The 22111-nt window shown below is 40.7% G+C and overlaps 1 long non-coding RNA gene across 2 annotated transcripts; it reads left to right on the top strand.

The window, feature by feature from the left end:
• The first annotated feature begins 202 nt into the window (after positions 1–202).
• Positions 203–20945, top strand: LOC117509856. 2 transcript variants are annotated; one of them, XR_004560569.1, is made up of 3 exons: positions 203–214; positions 15326–15329; positions 20807–20945. It is a non-coding gene; the product is annotated as an uncharacterized LOC117509856 (long non-coding RNA). The 2 variants fall into 2 exon arrangements; XR_004560568.1 differs by having other exon boundaries at positions 20804–20891.
• Positions 20946–22111: the final 1166 nt, after the last annotated feature.

The raw sequence follows: 22111 nt of genomic DNA, 5'->3' as shown, positions 1-22111 counted from the left end.
TCATTGAAGGAGAAAGCTTGCATGGTTCTCATTATCACACATTCTGTATTGGACCGACGCTTTATGACCTGTTCACCTCGCTTTGTGCTTGGCGGACTGCTAAACAGATGTTAGTGTTTTGTGAAATGGGTGCCTGTTGCGTGTGATGTATTTGGGTTGAAGTCATGTTCTGAAGTTTAATTCCTATAATTTGGATTCTAAATGTGGTCTTCCGGTAGCACAATTGTGTGTTTATTATTCTGCACATGCGTTTTGTAATAAATTTTTTGTGTGTTTTATGATTTTGGGAGTATAAGACAGATCAGGTCTGGCAGCATGCGCTGGTGCACCATGTTCCCGCATCCACCACATTACAGAATTGCCTTGGGTCCTTGATGGCAACCACCTAGGCAGACAACCAATGTATCCCTGCTTCTCTTAACTAACCATCTATCTGCCATAGCCAAAGAGGACATCCATTTTGACTTCTCCACCTTGTCAGCACTGAGGCACCTGCATGCTAGATATGCCCAAAGAAATACACCACATGTCCAAAATGTTCCAGCTGATGATCCTGTACCGTCTTTAAGTCTTTCTCCTCATTTGTTTCACTATCTGTTCCTTTGACACTCATTCCAGCAGTACCCAAGGATCCTTCTAGTATCAAACACATCTAGTTGTCCCCTTAGGTCACTGAGTGTCCAAGTCTCACAACCATTCAGTACTAAGACAGGAAACACCAAGACCTTAAAGACGTGGACCGTCATTCTCCTTGCAAAGGTATTGACATCGCCAAACATCTCTGTCTAGGGATCTCACGACTCCAGAAGTTCTAAGTGCATCCTAGGCATCTCTTGATCTTAAAGGTCGAGGACCCAGAGACATGAACGCCACTGCCGAGTTAGGCGAATGTCTCTATAAGTTCAACACTTTCACTGCATACAGATACACTTTTCTTGGCTGAGTTCAGGAAGTTATTGAAAGTCTGGATGTTTGTCTTCATCTAAGACAATTGTAATCCCAGACACTCTAATGCCTGACTTAGTTTTTCAAATGCTGTAGTATGAAGCCATAAAATGTTTTCAGATTCTTGAGAAATGTCGCTCTTCAGATGGAGTCTTGTGCACAGGTGGCGTGCTGAGTGTACACACAAAGTTTAAAGCTACAAATTTGCAACAGCTTGTTCACTACTGTAACGTGTATGAGAGATCCTGGATGATCTGCTGGGTTAAATCTAGTTTTATGAGCCATTCATTAAACTTTATGTCATCTAACTTTTACTGCACAGGACTTCTTTTTAATAATGACTAGGTCTAAATATTCACCTTTTTTATGTATGTAGGATAAACAGCATGTTTGTGCACTTCAGGCTTTGATCTCTCAGGTTCAAAGACTGCTGCACTTTGACCATCTGGATTCTCCTATGAGGAAGATGTGATAATAGTTCTTTCCACTGAGTGCCATTTGAAAGGTGGGTGTTAAAGTGGAATGAGGACATCTGACTGTGAGTTACAGCACAGAAAGGACAAGTATGTGGGATTGTGGGTGGAAGGAGTTCACATGAAGATGATAGGAAGGAACTTAGAAGGTGGTCTTTATGGGTAAATGTTGCCTTGAAAATAGCAAAAAAAAATAAACATTTTGTCCAAACCACATTTGTCAAGGTCCTAGCCCATAACCTAGGCATAGAGCAGAAGTATATGAACTGATTCATTCTTTTGAGCCAGGCTTAATTTTCTCAAGGCACTCAAATGCCTTTTATTTTTTACTGGCAGTGGATTTTCAGCACAAGAGTTGACCTTGTTTTCAATTATTTATTTCCCAGCAGAATAAGTATTTCAATATTTCCTGGTTTGAGTCCCACCAGTTATTGTTCCACAGCCACTTAGAACCAAATGGAATTCTGGTTAATGAGGTTTCATCAACTGGTGTGTTGCACAAAAATATGTGTATCTTTCAGATGTTATAATGTCTATTGCACCAGTGAGCAGTATTTCCAAAGACTGTTTCTGTGATAGAATGAAGTAGAAGAATCTGAAGTTAAGCCCTAAATAGGCCTTGAGAGGCCCAGTGGTGTTGGTGCTTATTCCTGGTTTCCGTACCATGAAGTGGATCGTCTGGGCACTGAGACGATGCAGATGCTGGGACAACACTACCATGCCTTGTCCAGGTCTGTGTATTGTTAGCCAAGCACCTTATCCTACTATCTATTCTACATAGAAGAGTGCTGGCATACAAATACACATGCACTTAAATTTGGAAGGATTTGAGTAATGCAAACAAAACTCTATTCACTGTTTTGCAGACGAACTCTTGGAACATGACACGGAGACCTGAGACTACTGCAAAGTTGTCATTTTTGGCTTATGAACACATAGGCTTGTATATCTTGAAAATATTCCAAAAACCTTCACCCCAAACCTCTGCACATATAAGCCAAGCTATAACATGAAGATACTGACACAAGATGCGTGACACTGGTGGCATCGGTCCAACGGACCCACGCAGCTTTAATGACAAGAAAAATACCAATGTGAGGAAGATTTATGGTGAGGAGTTACATTTAAAATCGGAGATATGGTGCATTGCTCTTCACAAACAGCCAGTGAGTGGGCTGGCCTCATTTTAGTGCTGTATGATTTCCCTCATTTCTGTGGTCAACCACAGAAGCAAGAGGTTGGTCTTGTGGCTCCAAGACAAGAAATCTCTGTTCTCAGACATCTTAGAATGATTGCTGTAGGTTTTTGACAGACTGGAACTCTCTGACTCAGCCCTGCTGGGGGGCCCTCTGTGTTTTATGTTTGTATTTTTTTTAGTTTGAGGAGTAGGATTTTTCAATTTGAGATTTTCTGCTGTAGTCTGTAACGGTGAACTGAGATATACTGGAGTGACCTACAGTACTCTTAATCACCTTCCTGACAAAATGAACCCTTTGAAATCAAGAGGGCAACATTATGGGTCACTGGTACAAATGAGGCGTTGGCGGTTGTCATGGAGTTAATGTGGAAAGAAAAGATGTGGCGCAGTCTGGAGGAAAAAGCATGTTGATGTTTGACAAAGTGATTTTGAGATTAGAGACTCATCACGGTCCTTGATATAAGGATGGCAGCAGTTTAGCTGTTTCATCAACAACTCTCGAGGCACCCTGAAGCAAGTTACTTAACCCTCCACTGACCTAGTAGAGTTTCATATTAGGGAGAAGACCACTTGTCCAACCAAAAAAGATACCAATGTTTGTTTTTTGTTGAACCTCATGGAAGTGCACCAATGATGTGTTATCTAAACAAGAGCCATCAGTCTGGAGAAACAGTACTAACAGAAGGCCTCCTCTTGGATTCTATAGCTTTGACCAAGACCCAAATAGTCAGGTTCCTTGTGTAATGATTTAAAGCTTTGTTAAAATATTTTGGAGATTTGGAAAACTATACGGCCGGCATCTTGGGTTTACAAAATTAGCAACCTTCAAAATAGGTTCCTTATGTAGTTTTGTTAAACGTTTTTAGAGATTTGATAAACTATACATTTAAAAAAAAAAAAGCTTATGAAATGAGAAGCCAAAATTCATCTTTCCATTTTTCCATTTTTGTCAAAGGTTTTTACTTGTGGTAGCCATCTTGGATTTCTAAAAATGGAAAGCTTCGAAAACTAACTTCATTTTCTTCACTTCTGATTAACCCAGGATATTAATTGAAGTAGCTAAATAAAAAATTTGGAGGGCAAGGACCCAGAGATACTAATTACATTTTACTGATTCTGATGAATAGTAGTAGTGTGTGCTGCTATTTTTGATTTTATTGTGCATAGCTAATGTCAGTGACTCATGGAACGTAGGAACCTGATTCATGTGGGTGTCTTCCTTACTAATCAGATCCAGATATTTGTAACTGCCTATTATTTTTATAAACATGCATTCTATCTAGTTATGAACCCTTAAACCAAGAATGGCACTGTTATTTGTTGAAAAACTTGACCCACAAACAACTAGAAGTTAAGAAAGTGAAAAGTTAAGTTTCCGGAGGTTGCCAATTTTGGAAACCCAAGATGCCGGCCATAACAATCTTTGGAAAAGAATGGAAACATTGTTTTTTGAATTCCATCAGCATAAAAACAAAACAAACAAAAAATAACAACAGCAACAATAATAATAACAATACAACCCCTGGCAAAAATTATGGAATCACCGGCCTTGGAGGATGTTCATTCAGTTGTTTATGTTTGTAGAAAAAAAAGCAGATCACAGACATGACACAAAACTAAAGTCGTTTCAAATGGCAACTTTCTGGCTTTAAGAAACACTATAAGAAATCAGGAAAAAAATTGTGGTAGTCAGTAATGGTTACTTTTTGAGACCAAGCAGAGGGAAAAAAAAAATGGAATCTCTCAATTCTGAGGAAAAAATTATGGAATCATGAAAAACAAAAGATTGCTCCAACACATCACTAGTATTTTCTTGCACCACCTCTGGCTTTTATAACAGCTTGCAGTCTCTGAGGCATGGACTTAATGAGTGACAAACAGTACTCTTCATCAATCTAGCTCCAACTTTCTCTGATTGCTGTTGCCAGATCAGCTTTGCAGGTTGGAGCCTTGTCATGGACCATTTTCTTCAGCTTCCACCAAAGATTTTCAATTGGATTAAGATCCGGACTATTTGCAGGCCATGACATTGACCCTATGTGTCTTTTTGCAAGGAATGTTTTCACAGTTTTTGCTCTATGGCAAGATGCATTATCATCTTGAAAAAATGATTTCATCATCCCCAAACATCCTTTCAATTGATGGGATAAGAAAAGTGTCCAAAATATCAACGTAAACTTGTGCATTTATTGATGATGTAATGACAGCCATCTCCCCAGTGCCTTTACCTGACATGCAGCCCCATATCATCAATGACTGGAAATTTACATGTTCTCTTCAGGCAGTCATCTTTATAAATCTCATTGGAACAGCACCAAACAAAAGTTCCAGCATCATCACCTTGCCCAATGCAGATTCGAGATTCATCACTGAATATGACTTTCATCCAGTCATCCACAGTCCACGATTGCTTTTCCTTAGCCCATTGTAACCTTGTTTTTTTCTGTTTAGGCATTAATGATGGCTTTTGTTTAGCTTTTCTGTATGTAAATCCCATTTCCTTTAGGTGGTTTCTTACAGTTCGGTCACAGACGTTGACTCCAGTTTCCTCCCATTCGTTCCTCATTTGTTTTGTTGTACATTTTTCGATTTTTGAGACATATTGCTTTAAGTTTTCTGTCTTGACGCTTTGATGTCTTCCTTGGTCTACCAGTATGTTTTCTTTTAACAACATTCCCATGTTGTTTGTATTTGGTCCATAGTTTAAAAAAGTAACCGTTACTGACTGTCACAATTATTTTTCCTGATTTCTTATAGTGTTTCTTAAAGCCAGAAAGTTGCCATTTGAAATGACTACTTTTGTGTCATGTCTGTGATCTGCTTTTTTTCTACAAAATTAAACAACTGAATGAACATCCTCCGAGGCCAGTGATTCCATAATTATTGCCAGGGGTTGTAATAATAACAATAATCTATAGTTTGCCAAATCTTAAAAAAAAAAAAAACCTTAATGAAGTTACACAAGGAACCTGACTAAAAGTTTACTTGGACGCAATGTTGCATGTTTCACCTTCATTGCTGTACAGACTACAACTGACCTCTGAAAGACAAACGCAGTCTGTACTCGAGTCACAGGTCACTACGACCATCAAGGTATCCGACAAATACTGCTGTATGTGTTTGTTATAATATTGGGAGTTATACATATCCGATAGGATGTGGTAGAACTAGAAATAAGTTGCATACTGGGTCTAAGGCCCATCAAGACCATAGCATGATGTGGATGAGTCTGTGTCTCCCCCTGAATGGGCGACCAGTTGATTGCAGGTTAATTCCAGCAAAGGCCAGTACACATTTACACCAGGGTGGACGAGGATAATATAGAAGAAATGTCTTGTCCAAGGATACAGACAGGTAGCCTGAAGCACACACCTGGAATTGATCTCCGGTCTATATACAGTATTAGTAGTCAAATTTCTGTTCCACAGAGCAACCTACTCTGCAATAGGACAGGGGGGCTTCATTCAAAAATATAAAAGTATTTTTGGGCATCAAGATTTACAAAGTACTCAACAAAAATATAAACGCAACACTTTTGGTTTTGCTCCCATTTTGTATGAGATGAACTCAAAGATCTAAAACTTTTTCCACATACACAATATCACCATTTCCCTCAAATATTGTTCACAAACCAGTCTACATTTGTGATAGTGAGCACTTCTCCATTGCTGAGATAATCCATCCCACCTCACAGGTGTGCCATATCAAGATGCTGATTAGACACCATGATTAGTGCACAGGTGTGCCTTAGACTGTCCACAATAAAAGGGCACTCTGAAAGGTGGAGTTTTGTTTTATTGGGGGGGGATACCAGTCAGTATCTGGTGTGACCACCATTTGCCTCATGCAGTGCAACACATCTCCTTTGCATAGAGTTGATCAGGTTGTCAATTGTGGCCTGTGGAATGTTGGTCCACTCCTCTTCAATGGCTGTGCGAAGTTGCTGGATATTGGCAGGAACTGGTACACGCTGTCGTATATGCCGGTCCAGAGCATCCCAAACATGCTCAGTGGGTGACATGTCCGGTGAGTATGCCGGCCATGCAAGAACTGGGACATTTTCAGCTTCCAAGAATTGTGTACAGATCCTTGCAACATGGGGCCATGCATTATCCTGCTGCAACGTGAGGTGATGTTCTTGGATGTATGGCACAACAATGGGCCTCAGGATCTCATCACGGTATCTCTGTGCATTCAAAATGCCATAAATAAAATGCACCTGTGTTCTTTGTCCATAACAGACGCCTGCACATACCATAACCCCACCGCCACCATGGGCCACTCGATCCACAACACTGACATCAGAAAACCGCTCACCCACACAACGCCACACACGCTGTCTGCCATCTGCCCTGGACAGTGTGAACCGGGATTCATCCGTGAAGAGAACACCTCTCCAACATGCCAAACGCCAGCGAATGGGAGCATTTGCCCACTCAAGTCGGTTACGACGATGAACTGGAGTCAGGTCGAGACCCCGATGAGGACGACGAGCATGCAGATGAGCTTCCCTGAGACGGTTTCTGACAGTTTGTGCAGAAATTCTTTGGTTATGCAAACCGATTGTTTCAGCAGCTGTCCGAGTGGCTGGTCTCAGACGATCTTGGAGGTGAACATGCTGGATGTGGAGGTCCTGGGCTGGTGTGGTTACACGTGTTCTGCGGTTGTGAGGCTGGTTGGATGTACTGCCAAATTCTCTGAAACGCCTTTGGAGACGGCTTATGGTAGAGAAATGAACATTCAATACACGAGCAACAGCTCTGGTTGACATTCCTGCTGTCAGCATGCCAATTGCACGCTCCCTCAAATCTTGCGACATCTGTGGCATTGTGCTGTGTGATAAAACTGCACCTTTCAGAGTGGCCTTTTATTGTGGGCAGTCTAAGGCACACCTGTGCACTAATCATGGTGTCTAATCAGCATCTTGATATGGCACACCTGTGAGGTGGGATGGATTATCTCAGCAAAGAAGTGCTCACTATCACAGATTTAGACTGGTTTGTGAACAATATTTGAGGGAAATGGTGATATTGTGTATGTGGAAAAAGTTTTAGATCTTTGAGTTCATCTCATACAAAATGGGAGCAAAAGCAAAAGTGTTGCGTTTATATTTTTGTTGAGTGTAGATTTTACCAGTTTAGTGGAAGTGGATCTGGGAAAAAGACCAAGCCACAGTGCCACAGCTTTTTTATGTCAAAATTCTTAATTGAGTCAGTGTGAAAACACACACACACGCACGCGCACACACAGACCATCTACGATTTCATCCCCTGCGATGGCATCAGTGGAAAAATTAAATCTCTGATTGTTTTCCTGCCTTCCAGCATAGACTTTGAGGATAACTAGGTGACATATTAGTCGTTGAATATGTAACTCACTATGACAGCAAATATTTCATTTTTACTTCATGTCTTAAAGGTGGAGTGGCATCCTGTCCCTTACTATTTTTTGCAGAGGTTTAAATTTTAAAGTCCTTCACTGTAATTTAAATGTTGGCTAGCTGTGGGTTTGATTGAAATGTCTGTTTACTCAAAGCTGTTTTTATCAAGTTTGGTGGATAAACCTACTGGACTGTCCTCTTGCAGTAGAGGTAATATTATGGTCATAGGTCTACCAAAGCAGATTAGTGACCATATCTCAGGAACAACATACATTCCTCTTCACCTGCTTATCCGGGATCGGATCGCGGGGACAACAGCTCCAGCAGGGGATCTCAAAGTTCCCTTTCCCATGTCACATTAACCCCGCCCGCTTGTACCCGCAATCTAGTTCTTTTGGCCACGACCCAACCCTCATGACCATAGGTGGACAGAATGACATGAGATCTTGAAATGTGGTTTTCTGCATAGACATCTCCTAGAGTTAACAAATGTATCACATTTGTAACATCAGTGATGTCACAAGATTACATCAAGAGAAGTTCAATAACTGGTGGAATTGAGGCACTGCCATTATCTTGGTGTTTTGTTTGTTCAATGAACATGGCAGTGGTGTTCAACGTCTGCTCATTACAATAAAATTAGCCATCTTTGCTGGTAAATGTTGCTGGTGTATCGAATAAGGGGCAGATTTTACCATTTCCTCCCACCCAGGCCATGGTGGGAGCCCTGTAGTTGGAACAAAAAAGACACTCAGGCACCAACATGATGACTGATCTCCGATTCCGAGACAGCCCTCTGAACTGGAATATTTTTTCCGTTGTATTAAAAGCTGCCGGGGAAAAGCTTAATCCTCTCTGAAGATTGATGCCAATCTGGTTTTCTTCAAAGACCTTCAGCTTCCCCTGCTTTTTTAGTTCAGACTGCCACAAATTCGTCATCGGTGACATTTGACTGACTTTGGCTTACATTCCACTACCTGACTCGTGATAAGTGGCATCAATTTGTTTGTCTGTGTTTTAACAGGTTCTTCGAAACACAAATTATCAGCCTCAAGTAACACATGGCAGATATTTCAGATTAATATCTATTACTGGAAACGGCAATTGGGGAGATCTTTTGCAAAGGTCATTAGTAGAAAACTTTAAGAGGACTGGAACCCAGATTAAGTGTTTGGAGTGATTTACTGCATGCATTCAGAACAGGAGAGGCTTGTCACTGCTCCCCTCGCCACTCCAAACTAAAGACATATATATTCATTAGGTGTTAGTTTCTTTTCATTTGCTTAATTGGCTCTATTAATCAAAATTAACTCCACTTTCCCGGCCCGACTGAGCAGAAGCAGAAGGAATTGGCGGTTTCTTGCTGCTTCTTTCACATCCCGTCTCGGCTCTGAGCACAGCGACAGCTTTAGTCGTGCTTTGCTTTGCCTGTAATTGCCCCCTCTGGATTCGGTAAAAACTGTTAATGATCAGATAAGTGTCTGAACGTGGCTGCAGACGGGCCTGCGGAGTATGAAGTCATGTATTTTCTTTATGCTCCAGAGGTCAAGTCCATGGCGTGTCGAGCGACATGACTGGAGCCTGAAATCTGAACTTGTGGGATGTTTTGTCTCTTCATGTCTGTAATTGAGTTTCAGAGTATTGCGAAATTGAGATAAATCTATGGTCTGCCGTTATAGAGTGGCTTTCCGTGAATTCTGCTGGGAAAAAAGCAAAGTCTTGCAAAGTAATAATGGTGAAGCCAGCTGGAAGAAGTTGCATGTAGAAAGTTTGTCGTCTCAGAGGCTTTTATTTAAAGACCAGGTTCTTGTGTTCTGATGTATGTTCTTAGACCGGAAACCACTGTTGATTCATGGGTGCTGACATTACCTCCTTAAAAACACTTTCTTCAGTCATCATTTGATCTTTGTAGACTCATTTCCAGTCTTTGACGTCCCGCACAGGGTGAAACACGTGCATTTCCATTTGTGACCATCAGGGTGCACTGCAGAAATGGTGACAGGATTGTTGCTTCAATGGATGCTCTTGGTTTAGGTCATATGGTACTTGGGCATGGAGCCTTGCTTTGTCAAAGGTCAAAATTATTTTTCTCCTCTAACATCACCTGCTTGTGTGACCACTTGGTCACATTCATGATGTAGATGCTCTTGGCCAATCAGCATCTCATCGTAGTGCTTGGATCTAGACCTTCTTTTAAGTGGGCAGAACTAAAAAGAGAGGCTGGTCGATCGAGAGTAAAGCTTTGTTCAGACTGCCAGTTCAAATTAGATTTATCCCATATCTGGTTCAAATCTGACCAGATCTGATCCTTGTGTCTTATCCACATCGGTTGCTATAGGAATGACATAGCACCCACAGGGCATGTGGGAAGTGTGGAGCAAGTATGGAGTGGCATATTTGAAAAGAACTAGAGCGTCACATTAATCTCTTGCTCCATCTCACTCCACTATCGCATACTGGTGTTGTACCGGACCCACTCACACTGTGCATCTGTAACATGGTTGATCCAGATCATGCGACTTTTGACTGTTCAGACTAGCAACATAAGATCAGATTCAAATCACATATCCATCCATTTATTTTCTATACCTGCTTACTCCAATTACGGGTCACCGGGTGGGGGTGGGGGTGGGGTGGGGGGGTTGGGTGCCGGAGCCTATCCCAGCGAACATAGGGCGTGAGGCAGGGTGCACCCTAGACAGGACGCCAGTCCATTGCAGACAAAGACATTCACACCGGCACGCACATCTACAGTCAATTTAAAGTTTCCAATCCACCTAACCTGCATGTCTGTGGAAGTGAGAGGAAGCCGGAGCACCAGGATGGAACCAGTGCAAACGAGGGGGAGAATATACAAACTCCAGACCACAGATAGGAAGTGATCCCATAACCTTTTTGCTGTGAGGTAACCGTGTTAACCACTAAGCCACCATGCTGCCCAAATAAGATATGCACCTAAATTTTACCGTCAGTCTGAACAAAGCCTCTTCTGGGAAATCCTCTTTTGGTTTTGATGCAGATTACATAAAGTACCAGTGTGACATGCATCCACCCCTGTCCAAAAGGAGCTCACAGAATACAACTTTAAATTCCACATATACCTAGCATATGTGTGTGCCAATGGGATTTTTTTGTGTCAAAGTGAGGTGTGGTCATTTTGTCTGGTACCACAAGGAATTTGCACCAGACACCATAACAAATCTGGTGGAAATTCAATGCAGGGTATAACTGTAGTAGTTTGTGGTATCAGTGGATACCAGAATTGCAGCACTTGAGAAGCTGAGTTTGAGTCAGTGTCTGGGGTTTGTGATTGTAATGTATCAACACTAAGGGCCAGGCAGATATGTTCACCTCACTGCAGTAAATGTAATTATATGCTTTAAACCTCCTATATATTTTTAAAACATTACAGTTAACCTTACCTTAGCCTAGCTGACCTCCTCGTTGCTCTTCTGGCAGTTCCACAAAGTGCAAAGAAGTGGAGTGCAGAGTATTATGGTTTTTCCCTTTATTTATTCAAAAACATATGAAGGTCATTCCCTCTTTTTCAAGAACATGGTCTTTCAGTTTGAGAACATGATTTATTAATTTCACTCATTGTCAAAGACCGAGTGCATACTTCTCATTCAGATCTTTCTGTTTTACGACAGTTGGCATCCAACTTAATGGTGGTTTACTGCCATCTTCTGTTCTGCAGTGGGAATCGTAGTACCTCTTTCAGATCTTGTCACACATGTAGATGGTACCATCTTGTTGCCACAGATGATCAGGCAGTACTTTTTCATGTATAATTTGCTGCATAATATATTAAGTCATAGGACCAAAAAAATAAAATAAAATAAAAATAAAAATCCTGACTTGTAGTCTGTAAAATATGGTATATTTAACTTCATATGTGACATCATGATGTCACTTATAAAAATCCATCACAAATATATTTTTTAAAATTTTGATTTCTTGGTCATTTGTACAAACTGTATCACACAATGTCAGTGTTTGTCACAGCGGGGACAGGAACAACTGTTGTGCATAATGCATTCTTGCACCATTAGTGCTCATGATGAACTGCAGTATCTATAGGATTTGGGGGACCTTTGACCACTTTGATGGCCATCTCTATTTACACCACATCTCCTTCCACGCTGGTTTAGTTCCTGGCTGCCTGTGACATTGGTGGTGTGAAGTCTGTTCCAGTTATTTTCCAGCAGCCAGAACATTCTGCTGTTAATCATTTGCCTGCTTTCCATCCAGACATCACACCCTCTTTCCTGCTACCGCTTTAGGTCTGGATTGTGGAAGTGGCTAAAATTTGGCAGGGCTGTCAAGGGAGTCGCTGCTGCCTGTTACACAAGTCCTGGAGTCAGCAGACAGCAAGGAGAGCGCTGCAAGCCCACATGGAATAGACGTTTACATTTTCACCATATAAAACAGATGGAACAGCACGCGTAATCACAGTGAGACATGTAATTTAGAAGATTTACTTATCCAACTGTGTTTGTGCATCCGTCTGCATTTGTGATTAATTTGTTACAGATAAAAATCAAGTCTTTACAAGCTGACAAATTAATGATTGACTCTAATATTTTTAATTTCATGAAAAACCAAATTGTTGTCTTCACCCTGTAGTGTTCTGTGGTGGTGATGTCATGGTGATGCTTACAGTAAAGACCACAAGTTTACATACAGTTTTAGTAAAATCATTCAAACTTATTGTCCCCCTGCGGCACACATTCCGTGTTGTTGAACAACACGTGCTAAGTCAGTTATACGTCAACTTTATTTCCACACAAAAGTCACTCAAAAATAATATTTACACAGTAGATTTATTTCCGTTTATTAATATCCCAGATTTTCAGTGGACCTGCGGGTTTAATGCACCGAGATAAATGGCTCTTTAAACTGCATGGATGAAATGCCTTTTCTCATCAATTATTAATCGGTCAATCCCATTAATCCATCCTAATGCTCCTTTCTCCTGGTGGTGACTTAACCTCTGTGATGAAGCCACTTTTCCACCACGCGTACGCATGGTTGGAGGTTTGTAAGTAAATTAGTGAGCAAATTATTATTTACATAGCATAGGTCTTATTATCATATTTTAAGGTTTTATTATTGGCTTATAAAGTTGTTCATGGACTGGCACCGTCTTATCTGGCCAGTCTAGTGGAACCCTACGTGCCGGCCCGGGCTTTGCAGTCGCAGGATGCGGGACGTTTCTGTGTTCCCAGGGTGAAGAAGAAATCAGCAGGTCAAAGAGCCTTTTTCTTGTCATGCACCCGCTCTGTGGAACGGTCTTCCTGCGACCATGAGGCAGTCGGAGTCTGTGGACATTTTTATGTCAAGACTTAAAATCTGTTTTTATTGTCTTTCTTATGAGTAGTTTTAATTTTTTTAATCTGTTTTATCTTTTACTTCTGTTATGCATTTGAATTTTTTAATTTTATTTATTTATTTTAATTTTTTATGTTGAACTGTTCTGTGCGAGGCGCCTTGAGACGGCTTTTGTTGTGAGTTGGCGCTTTATAAGATGACTGAATTGAAATTGAAAATTCAGGATGAGGTACAGAGTGAATGGGGGCCAAGAGACAGAGAGTGAGAGAGTTTGGGAACAGAAATGAACTAAATCAGAGACATAAATGACTGTTTTTTTGATTGTTTGACAGCTGTTACATTGGAAAACTCAAATAACACAGTCACATTTCCACACGACCCTACAGAAAGGATTTTGTGTGAATGAACTAACACTTCTTCTTTCTCTCCCTGTCTTGGAATATGTTGTCTTGAAGTTACGTGTCACTTGAAATGAGCTTAGTTAGTTTCTTTCATTTCAAAAGCATAGGTTTGGTGGTCACCAAGACTGCAGCTGCTTGTTTGAAATTTAATTAAGATATTTGATGAAAGATGATCAGAATATTGGTTTGCATAAGTAAAAGAGCCCAGAATTTTTTTTATTTTTTTTTTATTTTTTTGTCATTTTTTCAGATGCAGATTTTCCTCTTTTATGACACTGTGAGATAGGATGCTTTTTGTTCCATTTTCTCTATTGCAAATATTTTGATAAATGGTTTGAATCACAGATGCAGTTTGGTTCAGATCTCAACACAGATCACAGATCTTATTGTTTGATTTTACATTTTTATTCAGCATGATTTATATTTTGACAAGTAATATTTATTAGATTTGATTGAATTGTAATTGTAAGTAATGTTTCATAAGAAAAATCTGTTCATTTGCACTTATTTATTTAATTAGCAGATGTATCTTTCATTGCCGGGGTGAAGAGAAGCGACCAAGTTGAAGGCATTTTTCATAAAAAAACAAAACAAAATTAAACACACGTTGGAGTCAGCTCGTCAACGTGGTGGGTTTACGCTACAAATAAGCTACAGCACTCACAGAGTGGTCTTGTTCTGTCTTTTAAAATTGCTGTATGACTGTGCTGAAACTACCAAACTTGTTCATATTTATTGCACATTTTGATTATTTTATTTTTCATTTTATTGTTTCATGTTCTGTATTATATTGACTTAGAATAAGTAAAGCCATGATTTCACATACTCTGATACACTAGGTGGCAGTATTCACCTCTGTAGCTGGTTTGGGATCACCCAATAAACATGCAGAAGAAATTTTACTTTTGTTATTAATTTGTAATTAACACCATCATGCCTGACCCATGATATGTATGTATCAAAAGTAATACATACAGCATTATAGGGTTAACATTATTTTCGGTCCGTGTTTGATGATGCGACTAAGGTGAGCGCCTTCAAGCGGTGATTCTTGATGGATTTAATCATTCACCTGTGCTGAAAACTACGGCCTCGGCATCTGCAGCATCAGCTAATGTTAGAGTGACTGAATGGTTTCTGTGTGAGTATTTTATGACAAATAACTGTAATAATATGGCTTGTTTCATGGTTAATTGGCCTAACGAATCATGGCTAAGAAGCATGTGCTTCAGTTTATCTGTCGAGGGAGACAGCAGCTGGAGACAGATCTGCATGTGCCGCACTTGACACCGCTGCACACAGAGTAATAGAACCGCACATTAGGCGGTATATAGGATATATATATATATATATATATATATATATATATAGGATAGATTTTTTAAAATGTTTTTTCAAGCCAGACTCCTGATGTGTTTTTCTCTCGTAATGCATTCGGTTCAGCTCCCCTTTTGATGTAGCCGTTGGGCATTTCTTCTCTTTTATTGTGTTATAAATGTATTGTAGTGCTGTAGGAGTAATTGCCCTTTGGGGACAAAGAAACTGCACTTTGGAGACAAATAAAACTTGAGCAAAAGTTGAGCTGAGTTGAGATCAGATCTGTCAGATGGTTATCCCTTGATGAACATATGGACTCGATGAACGTATGGAGTCCTGCTGTAATTATTATTTTTTTAAACTGCCTAAAATGACATAATCAATAACATCCAGACAAAAGTTGTGCATTACCATTTGTTTTTCCGTGACTATGAAAGAAATACACATGAAAATATGGTATTTGTGTTGCATTTTACTGCTGCTGATTTTCATTGAATAAAAAGCCTGCAGGGCTCCACCCCCGAGTTTCATTTCACATGGGTACAGGACACAATAGCTCTTCTATCTCGGCAAATATAACCCATAAACGTCTTTGTAAATATATTGAACACACATTTCTGAAGAGTTGTTCCGATGGTGTAATGTGGTCCCGTGCTGTCGTGCACGACGAGCACTTATGATATACGACGTGAGATTCAGTTGCACCACACAGCTGTGATTCTCATTCTGGGCAAAGCCGCAATAAACGTCAACTCTTATTTTGCTGCTATTGGACAGAATTTACGGTTCTCCTTGCGTGCGGCTTGGATGGATCGAGACAGAAGCGCGCTGTAATCTCTGAGATCTGCGGCGTCCACACTGGATGATGGCGGGTTGCAGCAATAATCTGACCCTTCTTATTGTAAGTCGCAGCCCCGTGGCTAATAGGATTCCAGCTATCAGAGGATTATGATGATCTAACTCCCTTTGTACGCCAGCGCTGCCATTTTACATACATGCTTTATCAATTTGACACACACGGTGTCAGCAGGAGTTGATAATGTCACCCCCCAACCCCCAACCTCTACTATACTACAGTATACTGAGCATAATATGATTAATAGTGAGTGAAAAGCAAGGCGATTTTAGGTGTCACCGTTTTTCTTCTCTTTGAAGATAGTTTCGTCACTGAGAATATTACTTTGTGGAATGCTTCAGAGGATTGTCGTCTATTACACTTTCCCAGTGATGACAGGGGATTAGTCCCTGTGACAGGCAGCAGGACAGGCTGAGGGGGCTGCTGGGAGTCCGTACAATAATTTATTTTGTGATTACAGTGTGTCTTCAGTGTAGGAATAACAGGGTGCTTCATCATGGATGCTATATTTTCTTGTGGTGACAGGCTGCTGTTACATATGATGACCTTATGTGTTTGTGTAAAAGTCGCCTGTGTTCAATCACACATGGTATTTTCTCTTGAGCTTGAAGGTCATGCCTCTTACCCCATAGGAGGCCATTCCTCCCACAATCAAAAACATGCTTATTTAGGGTCTGCTCCTTTCTCTGCCCCTGACCAAGGCAGCATGTCTACATCTGGAGTTGGTCCCCGGGCGCCGGACTGTGGCAGCCCACTGCTCTTAGTGGTTGGATTGTCTCTAACTGTAATTAGAATGGGTTAAATGCAGAGGACAAATTTCGTTGTATGTATGTACAATAACAATAAAGGCCCTTCTTCTTAATTAATCAGGCCAGTGAATTTAATTCAATTTTAACCAGGTTAGTCCCATTGAGTCTGAGATCTCTTTTGTAAGAGAGACCTGGACAGTTATAAAGTTTCCAATTCACCTAACCTGCATGTCTTTTAAATATGGGTGGAAATCAGAGCACCTGGAGGAAACCCATGCAAACACGGGTAGAACATGGACACGCCACACAGAAAGGCTACAGGTGGGAATTGAACCCATGACCTTCTTGCTGTGAGGTAACAGTGCTAACCACTAATCCACCGTGCTGCCGGGAATGCATTAAGACATAATTGTTAAGACACAGAGAATGCATGAAGACATAATCAGAATTAAAAAAAAAAAATGAGTTCATCAGTGTGGCTTGTGTAAAATGATGAGAATCGAAGAAAATGCAACTTATACACTGGTGCGACTTTATATATACTGAATTTATATGCTGACTTTATATATACTGAACAAAAATATAAATGCAACACTTGTTTTTGCTCCCATTTTTCATAAGCTGAACTCAAAGATCTAAAACATTTTCTCTGTACACAAAAAATCTATTTCTCTCAAATATTTTTCACAAATCTGCTTAAATCTGTGTTAGTGAGCACTTCTCCTTTGCCGAGATAATCCATCCCACCTCACAGGTGTGGCATATCAAGATGCTGATTAGACAGCATAATTATTCCCCTGTGTGCCTCGGCTGGATACAATAAAAGAACTCTGTGCAGTTTTGCTTCATGGGGGGGGTGTCAGAAAACCAGCCAGTATTTGGTGTTATCACCATTTTCCTCTCCTTGTTTAGGGGGCTGAGAGGGGAACTTCATAAAACTAGTAGGTGCATAATGTGTAATTTTAAAAACAAAACTAAACAAAATAAATAAGATGAGAGCAAGGCATATAAGGAAGACATATCAGTAAAATTAAGAACGGTATTATCATTAAAAGATCATGGAAACATTTAAAGTGGATATGACACTTAAAGACAACATAGTCTTATTACATGTAACAAAGGTTATATAATTCGGTCAACCTAAGCGTTTTGGGAAAATGGACACAATTCTCCCGTTATATATAACATTTGAACGTCCCGCCACTGAAAAATGTGCACGCCCCGTGACCAGCTTCCCGCTGAGCACCAAACCTAAAATACGTCACTACGTGTAGACCGTATCGGCTTGTGCGCCTGGTGGCCGTTGTTTACACTTTTTTTAGCGGCAGAAACTTTGATTAACACAGCTCTCAGGGACTTGTTTTTTGATATGCCTGACGAGTGTGTCGCAGCATATTGCACAAACACAAGGGCAAAAGGTTTTAGCCTTTTCAAGTCCAGGCAGATTGATCGAAAGCCGCAGTGTTGTGTGATGCACGAAATGTCCGGCTGCCGCTCGCACACACGCATTTGCTCCCGACAGCAGACACTTTCCTCTACTGTCTCCATGTTCTCACACCGCTCGCAGGAACACATAAAATGTCAACCCCAAATAATATGTTCACAATAATCTTGAAATGGTCAAGGAACTTACATAGTAAACACGGCGGCGGCATGTTCAGTGTTGTTTTCGCCGTTTATTTGCTATTCTTTTATGAAAATAACGTAACTAAACCCAGATGAATGCAATGCCAGGCACTCGAAAACGGCAAAAACCCGAAGGTAATGACAGTGGTCCGCAAGTAATAGCTACACTATCACGGCTCCAAAACAATAACAAAGGCAGTAAACAGACGCTCGAATTGAAAATGCTATACAGTGGTCCCTCGCTATAACGCGGTTCACCTTTTGCGGCCTTGCAGTTTCGCGGATTTTTTTTGTGCAATTTTGCATGCTTTTTTTTTTCTTTTTAACAGCGCATTGTGTTCTGCGTCCTTATCAGGCGGGCCGGTCGCGGCACTGGTTGGCCTCACTGCGATTGCTCTCACTGCCTCTGATGCCTCTGGGCCACTCACACCGCCCTCCTGTCTGCTGTGCGGAGCTGCACCAAATCTGGCGTATAAAGTGTGTAGTGAGGGGTTTTACAGCCTTAAAACATCTATAATAATTGCAAAAAATAGCGCTGACTACTTCGCCGATTTCGCTTATCGTGGGTTATTTTTAGAACGTAACTCCTGCGATAAAGGAGGGACCACTGTAATTAGAGTGTTATAAACAGCAGCAGGGCCTCCAATTGACTGAAAAATGTGTTGAAATTATTACATTATTACATTTCAAAATCAATATGAATTATTTATGAATAGGCCCATCATTTTTGTCTTTAAACATTGTGTAGGCCCCTACCCCATTACTTAAATGGGGCAAATTAACGGTTTTTTGCCTAATATAAAGCCCCCATCCACCCTCGCCCCGATTCCCTGAAATGGTACAGCCCTGTTTGCGTGTTTCTCTGTTCGCTGTGTCGCCTAACCAGGGTTGCCAGATGTGACGATTTCCAGTCCAGTAAATGCTCAAAAATACATGGAGGCACTAAATCCTGCACAATTTGAACTGATTTTTAAAATGTGTGTGGCAATTCTATACAAAAAACTCGTCCAGTGCCATATTGTTACCCTAAACAAACCAATTGGATGGGAAAACACCCAATCTGGCAACCCTGCGCCTAACTGAAGTAGCACTGCTAGCCCACATTCGATTCTGACACGAGACGACAAGTTGCCACTATGCCACAATTAAACAATGAAGCGACAGCAGGAGTCTGGAGCTGAAAAACGGAGGAAAAAGAAACAAAAAGATGATGCCCGTGCATCCCTTGCTGGTAAGTACGTGTTAAAGGTTTAAATTGTTTTGATTACTTAATGTTCAGTGGTGCTGCTTAAGCTAAGTTGCGTTGGCTTTGCTGATTTGATGTAGCTTTAAACGCTAAACTAATCTTGATATTACAAGACGTGGCACGTTTGCAAATAGTTGGGCAGTGTAGTTTGAAGATTTTGAGTGCCTTATAAGTCAACAAAGTCCTAGTTAGCCGTCAGTGCACTACTTAGGTCCAAATCTATTCTGCCTGACAACATGATCAGATAGCAACTATAAATTTGACAGGCTGATAAATATACCAAGAATAGTGAGAATAATTTCAGAACTTTTATTTAAGGCATATGTATGTAAATTACGTATCCACTGCTTAAAATAGACATGCATGCTTGCGTGCAGTCAGCAGAATGCTGGAAAGAAACGCAGTTTAGTTGGTGGGGGTACTGTAGAGTGCTCCATTCCCCCTTAGCGTAAGGAAAGGGTGACACCTGCTGGTAAACTTTAGCATTTGTTGTGGTTGTGTATGTCCGGTATACGGTTTGAGTAGAACTTTTGTGTGTGTGTGTGTGTGGGGGGGGGTGTGTGTTCTCGTTGTATGGGGGGGGGGTGTTCTCTTGTATGGGGGTGGGGGGCCTCCCTGACCAGTTATGCTTAGGGCCTCCAAAACCTTAGCAGTGGCCCTGAACAGCAGCAACAAAAATCAAAGCCTACCTTACCATTCCATATTCTGCAGCCTTTCAAAATCCATCGGAATTGGCACGTCTCTTGCCTCTGCTTCGGCTCCGCCATAAACACCGTCGGCATTATTTTCGCTGCCAGAATGCTCCTGCTGTGAATGTTCATCCGAAAGATACGGCTCCAATCTGTAGGGTCTAATCACTGCTGCGACATCCTCAGGATCCAAGTCAGAAATAATCCACACTTGAAGAGGAGTCAGAAAAGTTCTCGATCTCGTCACTGTCCATGCTGAGGTCCATCTGTTCCTGTTGTTAATCAAACAGATAAAGACGGGACTCTACGCGCTGTGACGTCACGGCATCACGTGACCGCTGATGGAACGCTACCATCGCGCTTTCCAAGAAACACACTTTTGAGAAACTGTACAAACTTTATTTCTCAGTGATAATAATTAAAACCACTTTCAACTTACTATACTGTATATATATTTTGATATTTATATCAGTTTTACCTAATTTTTTAGGTGTCATATCCACTTTAATGCCCTTCTTACCCCATTGATGAAATGCAGTGTCTAAGAAGGAGGGAGGAAAGAAGTGATTCTTACATAATAGGCCAAGAGCAGTAGCAGAAACACATTTGAAGTGAAGTTGAAATTGATACCATATTTTAAGAGGGGCAAGTACAACAGGATTATCTGTGTACTGAGACAAGGACACAGGGAGAGATGAAAATAATAAGGCAGGGAGAGGTAGACAATCACGACTGAGCTTCTTCTAATTGACATCAAGTTGTATGAGCATCTTTTAGTCAGTAAATGTATTTTTGAATGTTAGCTGACCAGTAATAAATCATCAAACTAGGTAAAGAGAGACCATTACTGAGCTGACATTTTTTTGTAATAATGATTTATGTACACTTGTTTTACCTCCTCATATAAATGAGGAAATCATTTGATTGATGAAGGAATACACTGAAATAGGTATAAAAACTTGGGTAAAACATGAATTTTCACTATATTAATCCTACCTAGAAGAGATAGTGGTAAATTAGCCCATCTTTGACCTTATATTGGGCAATAAAGGAGTAAAATTTGCGGCCCGCCGAGCCTGAGGTGAGCCAGCTACCTCAGTTCACCACCAAATACTTAAAACCAGAATGACTCAGATAGAAAGAAAGATCAGTTTGTTACATTTACAGGCAAGCATTCGCATTTTTGTATGTTAAGCCTATATCCAGAAAAAGCCAGAATTTTGGAGTACTGCCATAATAGATGTTAAATAACTAGTTGGATTTGTGACATATAAAAGTAAATCGTCTGCATACAGAGCAACCCTATGTTCTGTTCTGAGGTTCTGAGACTTATTGAGAGTGGCTTTATTGTTAAAGCAAAAAGTAAAGGGGTGAGGGGACAACCTTGTTGTGTACCACATGACAGAGTAAAATTGTCAGATTTTACATTAGTACAGACAGAAGCTAGACTAAGATATTTAGACCCCTGGAGTGAGTTTTCTCTAGCGATTCTCAGTGATTTTTGAGCATCTGCTACATCAGCCAGCCTCAGCCACTTCTCATCAATGTGTTTAAATAGGTCCTAAAATCAGCTTCCTAACATCTGTGCAGCTGCTGGATTTTGGTGTCTGGTGCTTCACTTCATTTATGTCCCTTTGCTCCAGTCCATTTATAGAAGCTGTTGAATGAAGTGATGAGTGAAGGAGACGAAATGGCTCACTGGGAAAATCGGTAAGAATTAGGTCATTACTGGAGGCATGTAAAGTACGTCATGAGAAAGACAGGCCAAAGTGTAGACTGGCCCCGTCCTCCTGATACCATCACTGTTAACTCACAGAAGATTCACAGCAGTAATAAAAGGCTCCCTGCTGAGTGCACCTCATTGTCTCCTTTTCATATTTGACTGAACAATCTTCTGTGG

Source organism: Thalassophryne amazonica, chromosome 5, assembly GCF_902500255.1.
Source record: "Thalassophryne amazonica chromosome 5, fThaAma1.1, whole genome shotgun sequence".
Classification (NCBI taxonomy): domain Eukaryota; kingdom Metazoa; phylum Chordata; class Actinopteri; order Batrachoidiformes; family Batrachoididae; genus Thalassophryne; species Thalassophryne amazonica.
Note: the sequence above shows the minus strand (reverse complement) of the source record. Positions and strands in the feature narration are given on the sequence as shown.